The following is a 22,824-nucleotide window of genomic DNA, read 5'->3' on the forward strand; positions in this document are numbered from 1 at the left end:
TTAACATAATTAAAATTAAAATAACCAATTAACATAATATAATAACTAAAACAAATTACGCATTATTAGTTGGCGTCAATAATAATAATGAAGTAATTTTTTATGGTTTTCCTAAATTAATATGTTTAAATTAATTCTTCATTAGTTTAACCTTTTAAGAAAAGCTTATTTTTTTCATTTCAATTTTTACCTTATACTAGAATTATTTAAGCATTATAGGCGCCAATAACAATATAGAATTTTTTTTTTCTTTAAATTTTTTACGAATAAGTTTCTTTTTTACATTGAACTTTAATACAAAACTTTTTTTGTTTCAGTTTGCATAAAAATTGCTAATTTACCTTGTACATTACATTAATCTACAACTAATTAATTTACAAAAATTAATTAATCGTAATTCTCGAAAATAATTAAGTAATAAAATCAGATTGGTTTAATACTGCGGTTTATGTACACATGCATAAATATTCTAAGTAATAGTCTCCAGCAGTCGTGTAACTTACTGTGATTTTTCAGTTCACTTGCGCGTGTTTCATTTTTGACTTATTGGTTGCCTGATTGCCATTTTAAACTACAGTTTTGTTAGTTTAAGCTTGGCACTTAAGACAGTTTAAAAAAAACATAATAATTTTTTGTTGTTACATTTTTAGCGTTTTCCTCCTTCAGCTCTCAGAATAAAGGATTGAAGGATCAATATTGAAGGATGTAAAGATTTATAAAACAATCTTTCATTATTATAATTATTTTAATTTTTTCCCTATGACTTAGTTATCTATTTGCAAAAAGTGCATAGAAATGTGTTTAAGAGCATAGAAAATCGAAATTCTGATTATTTGAAGAATCATTATAACATAAATTTTAAAGTTTTCACTTATTCATATTTTGTGGTTTATTATTTAGCCAATGAAGAAAATAGGGAGAAAAACAAACAAACATTTTCTCTAGTTGTGTTTTCCCTTTAACAAGCGTAATATTAAAAAAATGTATTAATAAATATGTATTACTTTATTTTCCAAATTCTGCATTAATTATTTATGTTGCAAAATATTAATGAAATACCTTCCCTTCAATAACAATAAGATGACAATACGCGTTTTAGAGGTAAAATAATCCTCTTTTCTTCTAAACACAAATTAAATCAGCTCCCGTACTCTCCCTGCCTCTTCCAAGGTATCTTCAATTTCCAGAAACTGGAGAGACTTCCTTGAAAGACAGGAGACGAGAGCGAAAAAAAAAACTAAGATTTTACGGGACAAGCCGGACTGTCCCAGGTAAGGCAAGGTAAGGACATCATCCTTCCACATGTGCTTCAACTTTCCGTCGCCCCCCTCTCCTTCTCATACCATTGGTTGGTTCCTGGAGCATGCTCACTGCATCCCTCCACCACTTGTGGAATCGGTTGCCTAGGTAACAGCGTCCATCCTAAAACCCTCAACGTCTGGATAAGAATAAGGAATCGTCTTCTAGAAGTTGTGCAAGTAAGATTGCCACTCTCAATCGAGCTTCATCCTTTTATACTTCCAAAAAGGTAAGCGAATCCTTCTCACTCTATATGCTTTTGCAAATCTTGCAAATCGTGACATTTACCTTGCAAATGAATCTTTAGCTGAATCCCTGCAGGAGAAGAAGCTACTTTTAGATATAAAGGCAGGGAAGGCAGGAGGGTGAAGACTTGCTGAACACGGGGAAACGGTAAATGAGGGGTGAGGGGGTGCTGCACCCCTGAAATGTCCGGGGACGTCCGTCACCACACTGTAGGGAATAAGTTCGATCTGGGATTGATTTCATATCCCATTTGCTTCACTAAGCTTTGTCGTTAGATCAATCAATAATCCTGCTGCTGAAAATGTGGGTAGCAGAAGCGTGGAGTTAATGTAGGAGAAATCTGCCCTTTCGTAAAAATCAATAGTTTTCTATTTTTAATCCTTTTAGTTCGTGAAATAACATTTTTAAAATTCCTGGATCCTTCCGAGGAGTTATTACCATTCTTTTTCTGCTAGGATTAGGATTAAAGACTGAAGGTACTTGCAGCACGCATATTATTTTATTTGGTGTTTTTAAAGCACCTAGGCTGAAAACATTCACTTGCACGTGTGTTGCCTGATTGCGAAAACTTTTCGTTTCCTTTCTTTTTAACTATGTACACTCAAAAACAAATGTTTGTTTTCTTCATTCGAAAATTAATAATATTATTCGTAAGATCAGGCAAACATGATCATGCAAGCAGATTAAGATAAAAAAAAAAAAATTCTAGCGTAGTAGTGCGCATAAGTGTATAAAAAATTATAAATAATACAGAAAACGTTTTTAATAGAATTAATTTAAAATCAGTTTGATAACTAGTTCACTTTAATTTTTGGCTTCCTTATGCACGGAAGAAGCTTTTAGTGTTGATAATAGGAGAAAAAATTCTCTAAAAAATATAATATTTTACATGATATTTAATATGCTATTTTAAATGAAGCTGAATTAATGTATTTAGTTATTGTTGTATTGCTGATTAATTTTCATCAAACGTGACCACATGATGTTTGGCCTGAATAGTGCATAAAAATTAATCAATCAAGGTGACAACAACTTCATGATTTAATAACATATTTTTGTAGGAATATAAACATTTCGGTATCTAATTCACCTTAGTTTTCCACTTTGTTATGCATGGGAGAAGCTTTTAATAATAATTATGGAAAAACAATCTCTAAAAAATGTTATTTTTCACAAGATATTAAATACGATATTTTATATGACGCTAAAATGATTCGTTTGTTTCAGTTAATGCTGTATCACAGATTAATTTTGATCAAAAGTGAAATTTAGTAAGTGTATTGCATAAAAATTAATCAATCAAGTTGACACCAACTTACATGATTTAATAACATATTTTTGTAGGAATATAAGCATTTCGGTATCTAATTCCCCTTTCTTTTCCTCTGCGTTATGCATGGGAGAAGCGTTTAATAATAATTATGGAAAAACAATCTCTAAAAAATGTTATTTTTTACAAGATATTAAATATGATATTTTATATGACGCTAAAATAATTCATTTGTTTCAGCTAATGTATCACAGATTAATTTTGATCAGCAGTAAAATTAAGTAAGTGTAGTGAATAAAATAGAATCAGTCAAGTGGAAAACTAATTGTATGAATTAATAGTACATTTTCGATGTAATATAAAAATTCATGATGAGGTTTCTGAATTAAAATGAAGTAATTAAGAATAATGATGTCATTTAAAATGTCATTGAATTTATTTTCATTGTTTTGTAATAACATCCTTGTCACGCGTTTCTTCAATTTTGTTGACGCTTTTGTGCACAAAAAAAAAATCTCAATTAACAATAACCACTCACTTAAAAGAATATCTATGTACACATTTTTACTCAATGTTAAGGGTGGTGCTTTTTAATGACAATGAATTTTATTTGTCTTTAAAACTTTCTTTTGTTTTAGGGTTGGTTATGATTGGATACTTCTAAATTATAAGATTTCTGTTAATTTCATTGCAGAAGAACACGACCGGATAACTATATTTCATGGTAAACAAAATAAATATTGCATTGTCAAGATGAATGCGTGTTTTTGATCTGAAAAGAACTGAAATAATTGCATTCAGATCCAAAAATCGCCAAAGTAAATCTGCTTGGCTGCTATTCTGTTTGTGTGCATGATTAATATCGTATTAATGTAATCTACATATAGCTTATGGATATCGTATGATTTTGATTTAAATACCTAAAACGTCAAAAAAAATTATTTAAAATTGTAACACTTATATAAGTTGACCTTGTGTCAATAATTACGATATAGTAGCAATACCATCAATAAAGATTAAACTTTATTCTGTTTAAGACATGCTTGATTCAAAATACTAAGAACATAAATTACAGCCATGGCTGAATAAAATATGACTACCATTACAAAAAATCTTTATTATTATTTAAAAAGTATTTTTTGGCCTCATTGTGAACAAACAAAAAACAGAAAATTCGTGAATCAACTTCACACTAAGTGCTGTATAAATATAAGCGAAATATCCACATATTATGTGCAAAACAACATTTAATTATATCTTTTTTAGGAAATAAAAAAACACTTTTACAGATATTGATTGTTCAGGAATACTTAAAACTGATTGAGATTTATATTGAATTAAATTAAAAAAAACCTTAGGGTGTACTCTTTTTTGATAATTAAAATTGACATACAGTGAGCAAAATTAAAAAAACGGACCACTCTGAATAATTATTGATTTAATGATAGGATCTTCACGTTCTAGGATTCAATCTTAATGGTTCGAAGGGGTGATCTAAAATATGCCAATTAATTAGTGCAGACGATATTTTAAGTTACAACATCAGGCACAAAAACATACTTTCTCTGAATAAGCCAATCTTTTTCTCAACAGATTCAGATTTCAGACCCCCAAAACACAAGGGGGAGTAGCAATCTGGGAAATACGATTTGGTCAAGAGTAGTGGTCCAAAGTATGAGCCCTTAATGTTAATTTCATTTCCTGCGTATTACGCTATATCTCAAATTTTTTTTAAGCGAATTGAATAATTTTTGCACACAATTATAAAATTCATTTAACCAAAAATAATTCCAAGCAAAATATAACTTTCAGAAAACATTTATTATTTTAGTTAATAACAGTCCAAAAAAAATTGAATATTAAGGAATAAAAATATTTTTTTGCATAATTTTAAAGGAAGTAGTTTTACATGGGGAAATACATAATTTGCGAGAATTTGGTCGATTACTTCTCGAAAAATCGAATTTTAAAAATGTGCTTTTTTAAAAATTTGATTCTCTGGAACTATTCGACCTCAAGTTTTGTAATTTGCCATCTAAAATTGCACCCTTTAAAAATGACGCAAAAAATAATATATCTTGTTATTCAAAATTTTTTCGGACATTACTAAATAAAATAAAAAATAAATACTAATCGAAAGCTGCATTTTGTATGGAATTAACTTAGGATAACTGAGTTTTTTATTTGTGAAGCAAAAGTTTTTTTAATTTGTTTAAAAAGTTCTTGAGATATGACTAAATAAGCTGAAAATTATATTAAAATTAAGGGATTCAAACTTAGGACTGTTCTCTGTAACAAACTGTGGGGACCATATTTCCCAGATTGCGGCTACCCCCTATATTTGGGGTTCAGAAATCCGATTCTGTTGAAAAAAAAAATATTTTTGTGCAAAGAAAGGGCGTTTTTATGTCTGAATTCGTAACTTAAAATACCGTTTGCGCTAAATCATTAGCATTACGTCACCCCCCTGAATCATTAAGACTGAGTCCTAAAACGTGAATATACGATCATCAGATCAAAAGTTATTAAGGGGGGTCCGTTTTTTTCTTTTTTTCTTGAGCACTGCGCATTGGGTTTGCAAATTAATATTTAAGCGAGGAAAAGGCAGAAGCTTAATTGAAATATAATGAAAATCTAATGAAGATGGCGGCATTGAAAGCACAAAAGCCTGTATAATTTTCGGAAAAATCAGATAGAAGTTGAAAGGGGATATTTAGAAACACCTCTATACATATGTCTCAAAAGGCAATGAAACTGGTTTTAATATTTTTCATCCCTTCGTTTTCGCTAGTGAGCTTTCGATTTTCATTCTTGCTTGAATATCGATTTGCGTTTTCAAATACAAATATTTTTAACAAAGATTTTAAAGATATTTTATTTCCAAAAATTCAGTGTTCTTTACCAATGCTTGTTGCATGCACCGAGAAAAAAAGTATGGTCAAAACTACTAGAATATGGTAAAACTCACCATGTTTCTGCTTCTATGGGAAAAAATAAAGCTCAATGACCTTTACCAAAGTGCTTTTGATAAAATTAGAAGTAAAATAGGGTTTTGTAATATGTGAGAAAGTTTGATAACATTGCGTAATTTTATCATGATATTTTAGAGCATGGCATAAAAATCATTTATTTGAATCATTTATTTGATTAAATCTTCCTTTCAGTTTTGTATTTTTTACTAAATTTGTGATAATTAGCATGGTTATTTTTCGGTAAATCGTTATCACGTGACCAATTCAATTTCTATGTGAATGGTTTAAATGCTACATATTTTGGTTTAATTAACTATAGTATTGATTTTTTTAGCAGAAATGTTAATACCATACACTACGATAGTTTTGCCGGAATTTTTTTCCGTGCATGCATCTTTTATTTTTTTTTTTTTAATTTGATAGAAAAAAATTCCCTTGCATATTGCAATGATTTTAAATTAGCTAATATTCATGTTTCATACATAAATCAATATACATTTTTTACACTATATTCAATGGGAGTCATAGCAGAGTGTAATGTGTATGTGAATTTGTTTAACTAAGTCAAATGTAGTATTTGTTTTGTCGGCCATTATTTACTAATGAATGCATTTAATGTGGTTTTTGTATGTGATTGTTGAAAACTACTAGCGTTTGTTTGTACGTCAAAAATCGTTGTCCATGTTTAGTCCTAAATCGTGTTGGTAGTTGTTGGTGTTTTGTTTTGTTTCAGTGGGATTATTGTGCTTGATTCTGCCAGCTTTAGCTTTCTATTAATATTTGTATCTAGCCTGCTTTTTGTTGTGTTTAAAACCTATAGGTAAGCACTGTAGTTTAATGCATCGTTTTCATAATAAATATTCATGATTTTGAAATGAATTGTAAAATCCCAGTGTAGGTTTATAATATATCTATACGTATGGTAACGGTAAGTATGAGTGGTTAAATACAAAAATTTATCATCTAAACAGTCATTTTTTATTGTTAATGAGTTTCAAATTTTTTTATTTTTTTGCTATTCCTCAGAATATCAAAGTAAGATAGTGAGTTGTACAAAATTAATGCTAAAAAACTTTTGAGTGGTTTTACTATTGCTTTTATTTGCTGTAACATTGATACAGTGATAAGTTGAACTATATTGTCATACATTTTAGGTTTGATTACATGACACTACACCGAAGAGTCATTACATTATGACCACCCTCCATCTATAACAATAGGCTCGCCCAGGTTTTCATGGTTTCTCGCCCCGGAACAATATTTTCACGGGGCACATTAGGACCCATAATCCACATAGAACAATCCCTGACGTCTGTAAGCTACTTGAACATAGTTGCAGACCAGGTTCACCCATTCATGGCAACAGTTTTTCCTGCGGGGGATGGTGTTTACCAACAGGATAATGCACCATGTCATAAGGGTCGAATCGTCATGGATTGGTTCGAGGAACATTCCAGTGACTTTCAAGTCAAGACTTGGCCCCCAAATTCACCTGACCTTAATCCAATGGAGCATTTGTAGTCCTACTTGGAAAACCAAATTCGTGCTGCAGGGCTACTCCCTCGCAATGTAAGGGAATTGCAGGACCAGTTGGTGAGCGCTTGGTACGAGATACCTCAGACTACCTATCAGCAACTTGTGGAATCAATGCCACGGAGGGTGCTAGCAGTTTTTAGGGCTAAAGGTGGTCCTACATGTTATTAGCAGGGTGGTCATAATGTAATGGTTCTTCGGTGTATATATATGGTTCAACTTTGAATTTAATTTTTAACAAAGTTAAAAATTTCTATAGTTGCATTCCTCTACCACTTAATAACTTCTAAGTAACATCTAAATAACTGATTTAGAACTACCGTCATTATTTTGATATGTTTTGTGAAATTTATGTTTAATTATACGCTCGATGTATATTTTACATGGTTCGCCACGCATATTTTAATAAATAAAGATAATAATACATTCTCCAGACTAATTTGTTAGAAGAATTAAAAAAAAATGTTTGACAAAACTGTTTAATATGTTAAACAGAAATACCAAATCCCTGCTATTGAAAGGCATAATAAAATGGTTTCAGTTTCAGGCAAATATTAATCTTCTTTAGTAATCTTACAAAACTAAACAACTAAACAAAAACAAAATTAAATGAAAATAAATTTATTATTTGAAGTAAAAATATACTAATTGATTGAATTAAATAAAAATAAATGAATAAAAAATTGCTACGTAAGTTACTTCTTATGAATCGTCCTAAATAGTAATTTCTCATTTGTTGAAATAGTAATTATTTCGCTTGTGAACTCCTGATAGACTTGGTGCTTTAACAAATAAAATAATTTTTCGCAAAACTCGCAGTTTTTTTTTCAAAAAAAAAAAAAGAAAAAAAAGAAGAAAAAAAAGAAACAGGACGTTAGAAACAGAACGAATCTCTCGATCTATCTATTTGTCTGTTATATCTGTTATTAATTAACACGCCGTGCTAATCAGCCAGCAAAAGCAAAATAGTCGTTTCAATTTTACATAAGTTATTTCTTATGACTTGTCCTAAATAGTAATTTCTCCTATGTTGAAATAGTAATTATTTCGCTTGTAAACTCCTGATAGACTTGGTGCTTTAACAAACATAATAAATTTTTCTTACAATTCGCAATTTTTTTTTTCGAAAAAAAAAGATAAAAAAGAAACAGAACGAATCTCTCGATCTACCTATCAATCTGCTATTAATTAACACGCCATGCTAATCAGCCAGTAAAAGCAAAATAGTCGTTTCAATTTTACATTAGTTTTTTTTGGAATACTGTTAAAATTTTCATTCTAAAATTACAGTAAAATAATCGGCGGCAGTCTGCCCATCCTATTAACTGGAAAGTTTACGGTAAAGAACGTTTTTCACCTTTACGATTTCGAAATTGTTTACATCTAGTGAGGTTATAATACCATGAAAACAATACTATACAGTTTCTTTAACCATTTACAACCAGTATGGTATCAAAATTCTTAAAAAGAAATTTAACTCGACCTAGAAGCTAGGTTTTTCGTTAAGTAATGAGCATTGGAGAGTACAGGCTACAAATTGGGTAGTGCTGGATACTGGAAGCTTGTGTTATTTTTTTATTCAAAATTATTTAATTACTTCTGATGACAAAGTTGTTCTACGGCAATATTTAAAAGCTGATTTTAAGCTTGTCATTGGCAAACGTTAAAAGACAATATGTTTAAGAAATTTTTTTAATAAAAGTTGCATTTTTGAAATAATTTTTTATTTTTATTTTAATTTAAAGAAAATATTTTTTGAACAAAATATTAGTAATCTGGACATTTTAGCAAAATATTTAGATACTTCACATAAAATTGTTCTACGACAATGTTTAAAAGCAGATTTTAAACTTGCCCTCGGCTAAAATTAAAAACGGTAAGTTTCAGAATTTTTTTTTTAATATAAGAGATGCACTTTAGAAGTAGTTCTCTAATTTTATTTTAATTTTTAAATTTTCTTTCTTTTTGAACAAAATATCAGAATGAAGTATCAGAAGAAATATCTAAATATTTCTGCAACATATTTAGATACTTCAGGTAACAAACCTGTAACACGATAATATTTAACAGCTGATTTTAAGCTTGTCGTCGGTTAACGTTAAAAAAGTAAGTTGAAGGAACAATTTTAATAAAAGGTAAAATTTTGAAATTATTTTTTAATTTTATTTCAGTTTTAAGGTTTTAGTTTTTTTTAACTAAATATTAGAATAAAGAATCTAAATATTTTAACAAAATACTTAGGTACTATAACAAAACAAAATAGCATATAACAAAATTGTTCTATGACAATATTTAAAAGCTGATTTAAAGCTTATCGCTGGCAAGCGTTAACAAAATAAGTTTCAGAAACAAATTTTTATAAAGGTTGAACTTTTGAAATAATTTTTTATTTTCATTTTTATTTATATTTTTATTTTTATTTAATTTCTTTTGATTAAAATATCAGAATGAAATATCTAAATATTCCAGCAAATATTTAGACACTTTAGTTAGTAAAATTCTATTACAACAATATCTAACAGCGGATTTAAAGCTTGTCATCTGCTTGCGCATGTTTAGGAATTTTTTTTTATGCAAATACAATTTTGAAATAGGTTTTTTAACTTTATTTTAACTTTACATTTTTTTTTGTCCACTTATCCATTTAGAGGGGCTAAAAACGTTATTTCCACAGTCTGAATTAGAACTGCACAATATTGGTGTAGTTTTAATAAGTACTTTATACACTAATATAATAATACTTTATATCTATAATAGTATATTTGCTATCCATTAGAACTACATCAATTATCATAATACTAGTAGTTCTTTTTACCGAAATAATTTAAGTATCGTTGGCGTTAATTTCTATGGTCCCTAAGCAAATTAATACAATTTCTTCATTAATTTTGCTTTTTAGTGCATAGCTTTTTATTTTTTTATTTAAATTAAAATCCAGTTCCAAGTTTAAGGAAGCATCATTGGTGTCAATAATAACACGACGTTTTTTTAAGCTTTTCTTAAATGTGTGAGTAATATTTCTCTATTAATGCATATTATCTGCATATAATTTACTAATTTTATTTAAATTACAGTTAATTTTAAATTATTTAGTTTTATCGAAGCACTTTTTCAAAGACATAATTGTGAACAGAATAAACTTATGGTTTCAGATAAATTTGGAAATGCTAATTTGGTGTCGTAGTCTGCCTATGCTAAATCGTTAACGCTCATCATTCAATTGATCATTATTGCTCACTGGCGGTTAAGGAAATGGGCAAAATTGGGAGAATGTTTCTCCCCTACACACAGTTCCCCTATCAGTTAACATGGGAAAACCGGTTTTGCTATGCAGAGAAGACTGCAGGTTAAAATGCGACTTTTTACGTGCAGAACCGTCAGTGGGTTAAGAACTTGAAATAAACTCCTTTTTTTTAATTGAACAGAGCTATAAACCAGGAAGCACTACTGATTTTATTTTTAAAATGTTTTACATCTAGTTTACCTAGTTTAATTTACATCAATATATTTTGTTAAACCAATGAGAAAATTCCATTTTTCAAACATCTCTCCCTACCGATCTAATGAAAATTTTCAATTGATTTCCAAGATTGGGGGCTATAGACGCATGCACAAACGATTCTAGAATTAAAAGCGAGACACACAGACGCTTACCAACATAAACTTTTTTTTTATTTAAATAGAATTTCTTTTCTAAAAAAAAACGGTTTTAATAAAAAGCGAACTCTAGAAATCATTTTCTAATTTCAAATAATATAATAGAATGCGAATAGGACATACTTTGACACTCAAGCTAACATAACTGTTATACGTAAAAACTGTGCGCTAAGAAAAAAGTATGATTATAATTACCAAAATCTGGTAAAAGTTAATATATTTCTGTATGTATAGGATCACCAAAATATTCGGTAATTTTTACTGAAGTGCCTTGTTAATGACTTTTGATAAAATTAACAATAAAATATGGTTCCATAATATATGATAAAATTTAGTAACTATAACATAATTTGGTAATATTATCATGATACTTTAAGGAATGGCATAAAGACCATTTCTTCGGTTAAATTTGATTTTAAAATTCACAATTTTTGGCATTAAGAATTGTAATTTAAAAGCTAGAATTTCCGACCACCCATTAATATAAGAACGGAAAATTTATCAACCGAATGGTTTAAATACTGTCTATTTTGGTTTATTACCCAGTTCTTATTTTACCAGAAATTTACTTCTATGTTATACGGTAATTTACCAGAATTTTTTTCCTCCTTGTATAAAAATCAAAATCTTTGAAAACTGTATTTAAGATTTAAAGGAGATGCATATTAATTGACGTAATAAAAATGCTCAGGCCTTTTATGTGTTATTTTAGAAATTAGTAATACCACTTTGCATTAGCATTAAAGCATTATGTAATGTACGAATTTGATTTCCAGAAAATAAATGCACTAAATATTAGAAACTCAACTTTACATTTGAACTTTAAATGCGATTCTCTAACTTAAAAATAGCAATTTTTTATTTTAAAACAACAAGTGCTATCAACTTTTATAATTAAGATCACTTTAAAAGCCTTTGGAATGTTTTATACCTACTTATAAAACTGATAATTCATCTTGGGACTAGAATATTTGTTTGTTTTTTTTTTGTTCAAAATCCGCAAGGATGATGCTATATTTAGAATTCTCAAAGCCTCCTACGTCATAGATTATGACGTAGGGAATGTGTGAAAAATCAAAAGTGGTTACCTTTTCACCTTTAAAAGGTTTTATTAATGACTTCTGTTCAGGTGAGAGCTTAAAATGAAGAAATGTTTTCAAGTTCAAAGATAATTTTAAATTTAAAACTATTTTACAATAATAATGTTTCGTGAATTTCTTTGAAAATGAATATTTTAAAATTGTGTAAGTATATTCCTTGTTACTTACTTTTAGTTCCATTAATTATTCTATGAAAAAATAACGCCCATTCATGTGAATTTAAAAATAAGGCTTAGGTCGAAGTAATTTCAAAATAATAAAAGACGTTATAAAAATACTATAAATGGTAGTTGAAATATTTTGAAGAAATATTACAAATCGCAGAAACATTTTTCAAATTTAAAGATAATTTCGCTTGACACTTATTTAAACACTAAGAGGAAGAATATGGTCAAACCTACTAGAAAATGGTTAAACATACCATGTTTCTGTCATTATGGGAACACCAAAAGGTGTGGGAATTTTACTGAAGCGCTATGGTCATGAATTTAATAATACAATAAAATATGTGATAAAACTCGGTAAATTCATTAAAATTTGGTAATTTTACCATGATGCTTTAGTGCATAGCATAACCATACTGAAAAGAGAATTTCACAGAATAAAAACCATTTATTCGGAGAAATTCCCTTTTCAGTTTCGTATTTTTTACTAAATATTTGGTTATAAGAATTATATTTTTAAAAACCAGAATTTCTCGTAATCCATTACAATTTTATCAGCAAAAATTGCCAAATACAATGCATTTTGGTTTTATTAACCTTAAATATTTTGTTTTTTTACCGGAAATTTCTTTACCATACATTATGGTAATTCTACCAGATTTTTTTTTTTTTTTTTGCAATAACTTTATTTTAATCTAATTTCTTTACGTATACTTGAAAGTGAATAACTAAAAGAAATCTAAAAAAATAATTCGTATATCAATAATCTAGAGTTTAAACAATAAATAGTAGTCTTATAATTAATATATAGCGTACCTGCTTCAGAATCGCTGGAGTCTAAACTTTAATGTAAAATTAAAACCATAATAATAAATTATTAATTATTTTATATAATAAATTATAAATTATTGTAGATAAATTATTAATTTATATATAATAATAAAAATAATGCATTATTTTATTTTTTATATTATTATATTATATTATTATATTATATTGTATTATATTATAATTATATTATCCATATATAATTATTTATATATAATACTAATAATTTATAGCTAATAATTAGATATAATTATTATATATAAATTATAAATTATAATTTTAAATAATAAATTATTTTTGTGACCATATATATTGCGACGTGAAGTAATTAAATTAATTACTAAGCGTTAAAAATAAGAATAAATCTAGATCGTTAACCTACTTTAAATAAGTATTTCTTAAGGTTGCGAAATTTAAAACCAGACTATCGTGTCTTAAGAATTAAGTTTACTTTACGTTTTATTTAATATTGATACTAAGCAAGTTCCCAACATTTTAAGAACATTTCATTGGAATTCAAAACTTATAATTAATTCAGAACATTTTATTCAGAACATTCAGAAAATTTCCTCAGTTCCCAACAATTTTCTACAGCTGAACCTGTTTATCTCGAACCTCTCTATCTCGAAAACCTCTATATCTCAAAATTTCTGAAATTCCCTACATTTACTGTCTAAAATCAATGTATTTTCCATGTTAATGTCGAAATTTTTCTTTTCAAAACCTCCGTTTATCGAATTTCTAATAATAGAGCAATAATGATAGATTGCAAGAGTTTTGAAACACATAATCATAACATAAAATATATAAAACTAGTGGGCTGCGCCCCCTGCTCGCTAACTCTCGCCTACCCCAGAAAATTGCTACGCAATCTTATATGGTTTGCTTCGCTCGCTACTAACTTAGGCACATTTCAAATGCACAAAATTGTAAGAATTCAAAACAATCATTCAAATCCATATAACAACCTTTTTTTTAAAAAAAAATACAATTCGTTAAACCTATTAGAAATGTGCTATAGTATAAAATCTTAAGATAGAATTTCTAAAACTGATATCTCTTTAAAAAGGTTAAAATTTTGGCTATAATTAAGCCTATTAAAAATTGAAATAAGTGAATTGCAATAGAAAAACCTGCATAAACAAAACATTATGTTTTTTAAAAATAATAACCATGAACGATTCACAACTTTGTTAAAAACATAAGTATAAGTCTTAGAAGTTTGACATACGAAAGAAAAACTTGCAGAAACTAAACATTAATTTGCAATAAATACTAAATCCGAACAAATACTGAGAAAAATTAAGGGTTTTGTTAATAACAAAAAAATAATTACTATTAAAGATTAAGAACTTCCTTAAACACACAATTATAAATTTCTGGACTTGGAGCTATCACTGTTAGGCTGTCAAATGATCTTACCCTAGAGAGGCCAACATTAAGTTGTCCATGACTAAAAACTGGTTTAGTCTATATAAATTCGTGAAAAAAAGCGCTTTCGACGAAATACTAAAATAGAGATCTCACTTCTGCCTAGCTTAATAGTATAAGATTGCAGCAGCTGAATTGAACAACCTGCTGATGCTCTCTCTGGTTATTTCAGTTTCCGTTTTTAAAAGCGCTATATGTTGAGCCACCTCAGCAAGATTTGGCATGTGACATTTTTAGCGACAATCATTGGTCGATTTTCTAGCGTTGCCTTTCGGGGAGTTGTAATGAGGCTTTTTTTTGTCGCCGTGTAAGAGAAATATATATATAGATAAATATGTTTATTTGTTTATAATATTGTTAAAAGTTAATAACTATTATAATATTGTTGTACAGAACCCTAAATTTTTAATTACTGCTATCCGCTCACGGGAAAAAAATCTGGCAAAGTTACCGTACTGTATAGTTGTAGCATTTATGGTAAGGAAAAAGCTATAATTCATGTAATAAAAATCAATTTATACGGCATTTAAACTATTCATTTGATAATTTTTCTGTTCATATGGTGACGGTTAATCGGAAATTCTGGTTTTAAATATAGTTCTTCTTGACACATTTAGTAAAAAATACAAGACTGAAAAGTAAATTTAACCGAATAGATGGTTTTAATAACATGCTTTAGGGTGTCGTGATAAAATAACCAAATATTACCACGTTTACTAAATCGTATTGTATCATTGTAATATATCACAAACTGTTAATATATTACACATTGTTAATATATAACACATTGTCATCATTGTTGACCATATTTTATTGTTAATTTTACCAAAATAATTACCAATGGGCTTCGGTAAAAATTACCGAGCCTTTTGATGTTCCCATAAAGCCAGAAACATGCCAAATTTTGGCATACTGAGATAGTTTTGATCACACTTTTTTTCTTAGTGTTCAATGCAGAGTATACATAATATATTTTTTATAAATTTTTAATAATTATAAATTTTTAATAAATACAAATTAAAGGTAATATTTAGTATTTTCTAACAATGATGAATTCCTTTGAAAATTTTTTTTTTGCGCGTCTTTTTGTGCGTCTCTCTGTAACATCTAACAGTTATTCAATGAAGAAGATATTAAACACTTAAGTCTTTCTTCTTCAGCGTCCACATTCAATTATTTAAAAATAACAAAAACTCACATTTCTAATTTTTTTTCTTCATTTCAAATTTGTTTATTTTTGAAAGTAAATAGTTTCTTTTTTCATGTTAAAACTGAACAACTTCTAGAAATTTTCATGTTAAAGACTACATGGAGAAGTTTTTTTTTTAAGTTAAAACTGGGTAACTTTCAGAGATTTCCACGTTGAGATTCATAGAGAAAAATTTTGTTTCCTTGTTTTAGTATTTTTTATTACTTCCAAATTTTCCTATTTTCATCTTAAATAATTTATAAATAAAATATATTTTCTCCCATATTCTCTTATTTCATTTGTTCCTAAATAAAAAAGCTCTGAGATTTATAATAAATAAATAGTTTTGATATTTTTTTCTTTATAACCATTTATTTAGATTTTACTGTTAAATTGCTCTTTCATAATTATAAAAATATTTGAGTGTTTTATGCTTTAAGAGTCGAAAAAGTATCTTTGTTTGAAAAAAATTATTAAAAACTTGTCCCTAAAATTTGTATAGCTTATTTGTTTAAATCATATACATTTAGATATTTAAATTATAATTGTTGGAAGAAAAAATAAAATAAAAAAGATATGAAACTTATGATTCGATTCATTTTTTTAATAATAATTTAAACGTATGAAAAACTAAAATTCACGATATTTTTCAGCCGAATAACAAAGATATTTCTGTTGTAGTGTTAATCTTTATCATGATCGTTATCAGAGTTGCATTTCTCGATATCAGCTAATATCATTATGTTTTGTATCGTTATGTTTTTAAGACCGACAAATTTTACTATAAATTTTTGTAAGAATAGCTTTAGTGCTGCCATCTATTATTTATCAAAGGAACACATTTTATATTTGAGAATAAAAATTCATTTTATTCAGATGTAAAATTAAACTAAATTGTTTCTTCTTTTTCAGACTTTATTTAATATATTTTCTCAAATGATTATGGATTATGGCTCTCTCGGTGAGTACATATTTTTTTCTTTTAATAGCAATTTTATTATTGTATTTGAATCTGTCTTTTTATGTTTTTANAATATATATATATATATATATATCGTTTAAACAAATAAAAAAAATAGATATTTCAAGAGCAAACTTTTTATCGGTGGAAGTATAGCAGCATTAAAGACAACAGCAAACTTATGCGAAATCTGAATCGATTTTAAGCGTTCTTCAGGCGATATAAAATGTGCGCCAGCATTGATGTCTTTGGAAGCAAACATATTTAACGTCTGGTGTGAACTAGCGTGAGATAAGAGTAAAATTTTTTTCTTTGTAAGGGTGTTTTAGATTTAACTACATCTTTTGAATTGTATATGAAAGCTCTACTTGGTGTTAACTTGTAAAAAAGTGCTAATTCACATATTTGTTTGGGTTGTTCAGCTGCAGTTTCGGAGAGATAGTGCAATACATTTTTTACAATGTATGAAATTTTAATGTATATACTTATTAATTTATGCCATTATTGATATTTATATTTCTGCGTGATTGATAATTAATTTTGTCAATGTCTTAGCTCTTTTGGCGGCGTGCATTATTGCACTCGTCATTGGTATCCTCTCAGTCTTCCTGATCGCCTTTTTTTGCAATATGGAAGCAGAAGACGTTCCTATAGAGCCTCATGAATCAGAGGGACTCACGAGGTAAACTTTCTTTGTCTTCATTGAAAAAGTTTTGCAGATTTTTACTAATGCCGGCAATCAAATGAAACAATTAAAATTTTTACGAAATTCTCATTTATTTACTCCCAAATATCTGTAGGCCGATTATAAGAGGAAGTTCTTTTTTTTTGGTTCAAACTTTTGCCTTTATGAATTGCTCAGTAAAGGAAAATTTTAAAAAAATGGTCTATCTATTTCATGATACTTTGATTAACAGCTTAGTTCAATTAGTAATTTAGTTAGATTCTATTTAATAATACTTTAAATAGTAATTTTTAAAAGTATAAGTAAAAAGTGCTGGAAAAGCAATCTTTTAAAATTTTTTTAAAAACATTTAAAAAATGTGTTCTAAAAACAGTTTGATCTAAAATACTTTTATTATATGCCACTGCATCGAGGACATATTACTTTCTAAATTAATATAACTGATATGATTATATATATCCTAAAAAGTAATAAAAAAGCTAAGTTCTGTAAAATGTAATACCATTTTTCTCCCCATTTCTGGAAACAGAAGAATAAAACTATGCACAACTTTTTAAAAATACTAACGTTAAACGAGCTAAAAAAGCACAAGTAGCTTTTACTTGTGTTTTCATTGCTTGTAACGAAAAGGAAAGGTACTGTGTTCTGTGTTTTTGTTTCCTTTTTGAATAGTAGAGCTTCTGCTATGAAAGTAAATATTCATAGCAGAAGCTCTACAATACCTCAGATACAATTAAATATCTGACTTTTTTAAAATATGAATTCTCGGGAACTATGAACCCCTCTCCTGACCAAGCTATAGGGACCATATTCCAGATACGATGAAAAAAAAAGCTATGTTTATTCGAAGAAAGTATGTTTTGTAACATATTTCATAACTTAAAATATCATCTGCCCTAATTCATTGGCATATATAAGGTCAACCGCTCAAATCATTAGAATTGAGTCTTAATCCGATGAGTCATCAGATCAGAAGTTATTCTGGCTGGTTCTTCCTTTTTCTGCGCACTGTACTTCAGATGAAATATGAAAGAGTTCATCACTCACAGTAGAAGAAAAACACAATCGAATGACAATTTTAGTATATCAATAGTATAATAGCTGTTTTCATGGCTGCTTTACAACCTAATACTTTTCGGAGATTGACAAAAAATTATGAAAAAAAATCATCTTTATTTTTGCTATTTTTAATCAAAAATTCTAAGATGCTAATTCATAAATCAACTATAATTTAGAATCGAACGGAATTTAAACTCTAAAGTTAAAAGTTTCACTCACACAATGAAAATTACAGGATGAAATCAAATAGAACGTCATAACTATGACAGTGTAAGAGAGGGGTACATAAGGAATGGTGGCAACGAAGTAAAATTATTTGCTGCCATAACAGAATAGTTATGACATAAAGGACGTATGTAGATGATTTTTTGCTTGCTGGAATTACCAGACGCTTGGAATGTGGCCGTGCTCAGATGCAAATATTCAAGAAACTTGTAATTGCCATAAGTGCCATCTATAGGATTCGGCAACAATTCCGAGATAATAGAAATGTTAGTAGCCGTTAAGTACAGGTCGCCCCCAAGTCACAACGCCGAAAGAAGATCGGTATTTGGTAGTAACTGCCAAAAGAAGCAGACTGAGCATGGCATCCTACCTGCCTCATCGCCTCTCAGCAGCTATGGGTATCACAGATTTAAACAAACCTTGTACAGACGTTTGGAAAATATTGGATTATATGCTCGTAGGTCTGTCAGATCTATTCCGCTTACGGCAACTCACTGTCACAGGCGATTAACCTGGAGTAGAAAACATTCGATTTCGGGTACAACACAGTGGGATTGAATGATGTTTTCTGCTGAGTCCAGGTTTAGCTTGCAGTCTGATTCACGGCAAACTTTCATATACGGAACGTCAGGTATCAGTTGCTATCAAGGCAACATCTTTGAAAGACATCGTTACATTACTGCAGGATTCTTCGTTCTGGATGGAATTATAATGAGTTCCAAAACAGATATGTATGCTCAAATCAGGACCATGGCAAGCCAATTTTATCAGGGCATCTTTATGAAGCAACAATACGTTTGTTTAGGCGTGCCATTGGTGCAGAATTCGTGTTTATAGATGAAAACGTCCGTCTTCACTGAGCAAACATCGTAAACGAATACCTTCAACTTGAAGATATCACCCCAATGGAATGGTTAGTATTCTCACTTGACTTGAACCCGAAAACATGTGTGGGAATAACAAGTGAGGGTTATGCTTAATCGACAAGTTGCACTCTCTCACCCGCTTGAGACATGCGTACCGAAAGTTTGGACAGCATTGCTTGAAGTGGAATAATCTTCCTGGGAATAGCGAGATAATTTAAAACTTAGTAAATCTAGGCGATGCACGGACTGTATTTCATCGCATGGGAGTATACGGTATAAAGTATTGATACTTCAGATGCATCATCTGTAACATTTATTTTACCGCAAAACACATTTTTACAGTAAAATATTATACCGCAAATTTTACAGCAATATTTTTTTAATTCGAGTGATTTAGTGACTTTTCGGTAAACTTTACTGTAAAAATTATGGCATATCAGATTTTTGTTCAGTAGCATGTTGTGGTATTTCTGGATGTTCTGGATTTGAACGGTAAGAAGTACCGACTGCGTGCAGTTACTTTTTACCGTGATTTTGATCCGGATTTTTTTACAGTGTGTGTTAAATTTTTCAAAGGAGTCAGTTTAATTTTAAAAACCTAGTATATGTTTTTTCTGAGTTTTGTAAACTAAACATCCAGTTTTTATGGGAATATTAAATTATTATCACTCTAACGTCTGTTTGTCCTTTTTCAGAAACATGTCTCCTGTACCATGCTCATCCACAAGTGATTCAACATTTCTCATGTGTACAGCGGTGTGAAGGTGTATTGCCAATATATACCATTCTTTGTTCAATGTAACAGGCTCAAAGTGATGTTTTTCTCGTAGCAACAGCATCGGCTGCCGGGATATTCATTTCTGTATGTATTCAACGTCTCCAACCAAATAAATATCACCACAAAAAATGCATTTATATCAAGCAAATTCTCACAGTTTAATATCATTTTTGCATGTTTCTGAACTACTCCCTGATTTGGTGTTAGCACCAGAATGAATGCATTTACGTCATTATATAGCCAGTCATCCAATCAGAATGCGTGATGTATAAAATTTCCTGAATGGATAAAAAAAAAAGAGAGCTTAAGGTTGTGATGACAGTAATTTTCTTCCTCATTGCTGCAGTTGTTTGGTTTTCCAAAATTCTATGTATGCTTTTATGCATTCCTATGTATGCTTTTTTTCTTTCCTTATTTGACTATACTCCTTTAAGATACGTTTATTTATGAAAAAATTAAGAAATTCAGAAAAATTTTAGTTAAATTTTATTTAAATCATAATGAATTATTAAACAAATAATAATTAATTAATCATTAATTAATTAAGTAACAATTCATTACTAATTAGAAATAAATAAATTATTAATTAAAATTTAATTATTATTAATTAATTATTAATTAATCACGAAATTTTTATTTGTAATTGATAATCAATATATTGGCATGTATTAGCCTAATCCTGTGTATAAGAATTTTGACATTTATTGTAGATATTTCATACAGACTTGCAGTTTCTATTTTAGCAGAAAGTAATTTCAAACATGATTTTTTATACTTCTAATGTACCTGCAACGTGTTATAAAAGTATGAAATTTATTTAATTTTGGGTATGTAGTTTTTAATTGAATTTATAGAAAAAAAATTGTGTTTTAATGCATTTGCTGGTACATAATGCATTTATTTACCCGTATTTTTTAATTTTAAATATTTAGTAATTTTATTTACGGTTTTAAAAATGTGTTTGATATAAAGATATAAATTGGTTATTGTAAAAAAAGTTTGATGTGACATTTTAGATATTCAATTTTTTTCAATATTAAATTTTTTAAAAATATTTTTAATATCGTAATCACAATACTATTTCCCTCAAGATTTTAACTTATATAAAGATTAAAAAAGTTTTCTTAATTTTACCTATTTTTTATAACTTTAATCTCTTTTTAATTTTCTTCGTACTTTCCTAAACTGGGTTAGAGACTAACTTACTTTCTGAATTTCCTTAAATAAAGGTAAATAAAGTAATTAAAATAAATAAAACAAAATAATTTGCTTAAATAATACGTTATTGTATTTGCTAAATAAACTAAGTAATTATTCAATAAATTTTTTTTTGATGAAATCAACATAAATTTGATTATTATTAAATGGATTGTTCTCGTGGTCAATGCAAATAATGATAACAGGGAGCTAAATTTATTTAGTTTAAAATTTTGTAAATTGAAAGTGTAACAAAATATTTTTGTTCAAAAAACGAAATGGAATACATGACGAGCCATTTCATTTGCCAACTCTATGTATTTTTCCGTATTTCCCGAAAACAGCTGAGTTACACTAGTCATTAAAATAAAATTTTAAATATTAAGTACGAGACCATTGCTTTTTGCTAAAATAATCACGTTGAAACGACATTGAAAATCATATTTTTTTTTAAATAGAAGAAATAAAGATTCGTATGAAGAATTATAGGAACCTCTCTCTAATGTTATGAGATAAATTAACGCCAATTAAAATCACAAACGGAAAATTTAATATAATGTAGTCAGTGTCATTGTCTGAAAAATTCTGATGATGCAAGTAGGCATTTATTCTTCATTTAAAAAAAATTCTCTTAAGTAGGGATCAATATTCCGAAATCAATTATTATTTTTAGTGCAATAATTTATTATTCAGAGAGAAATCATAAAGTTTTTATTTTTTTCCCATTGCAAATTTTTACTAAGTGAATTTCTGTCGAATTCACTAAAAATTTAGTATGATATTGACCTGGTTATTTTCATCAATTGAATAGGCTGAAAATCTTGACCAAACGGAAATATATAAATTCCTTTAAAGAAATACCATCAGTAATATGCATTTAGTTGCTTCAAAAATTTTCTTTAAAATAAAAATGTATAGAATCATTTAAAATTTTTTATATAATCATTCTTTTAATGAAATTTTTTAGTTTAGGAAAAAACTGAATTTCTGTGTGGTGCCTAATGTTGTGGCATTTTTATAAGAAGTCATAAAAGGTTAAATTCATCAAAATACACACAAGTTTATATGTAAATATTAATATCGATAATTATAATATCAAATGTTTGAAAATTTACTTTTAAATATGGCTATGTCATTGCTATATTTTTAGCAAATTAAGTTTAAATTAAATTCTTCGAAATAAGGGTTCTATTTTAGTCCTAAATGAAGTGTAATTGAATACCTGTAAGTGACGTCATCGGAGGTAAATCGTGGCATTTGTTAATTTAGAAGGCCATCAGGTTTGACTCTCACGCGTGACGTGGCTAGCAGGTATCCAATTAAATTTGATTTAAATCACATAGTTAGGGATAATCACTTCCCTT

At 28.4% G+C, this 22,824-nt stretch overlaps 1 long non-coding RNA gene across 1 annotated transcript; it reads left to right on the forward strand.

Moving 5' to 3' along the window:
• The first annotated feature begins 1,393 nt into the window (after positions 1-1,393).
• LOC122268940 (uncharacterized) lies at positions 1,394-20,725 on the forward strand. Its single transcript, XR_006224800.2, has 4 exons — positions 1,394-1,528; positions 16,602-16,650; positions 17,206-17,332; positions 20,181-20,725. It is a non-coding gene; the product is annotated as an uncharacterized lncRNA (long non-coding RNA).
• Positions 20,726-22,824: the final 2,099 nt, after the last annotated feature.

Source organism: Parasteatoda tepidariorum, chromosome 7 (genome assembly GCF_043381705.1).
Source record: "Parasteatoda tepidariorum isolate YZ-2023 chromosome 7, CAS_Ptep_4.0, whole genome shotgun sequence".
NCBI classification, from domain to species: Eukaryota; Metazoa; Arthropoda; class Arachnida; order Araneae; family Theridiidae; genus Parasteatoda; species Parasteatoda tepidariorum.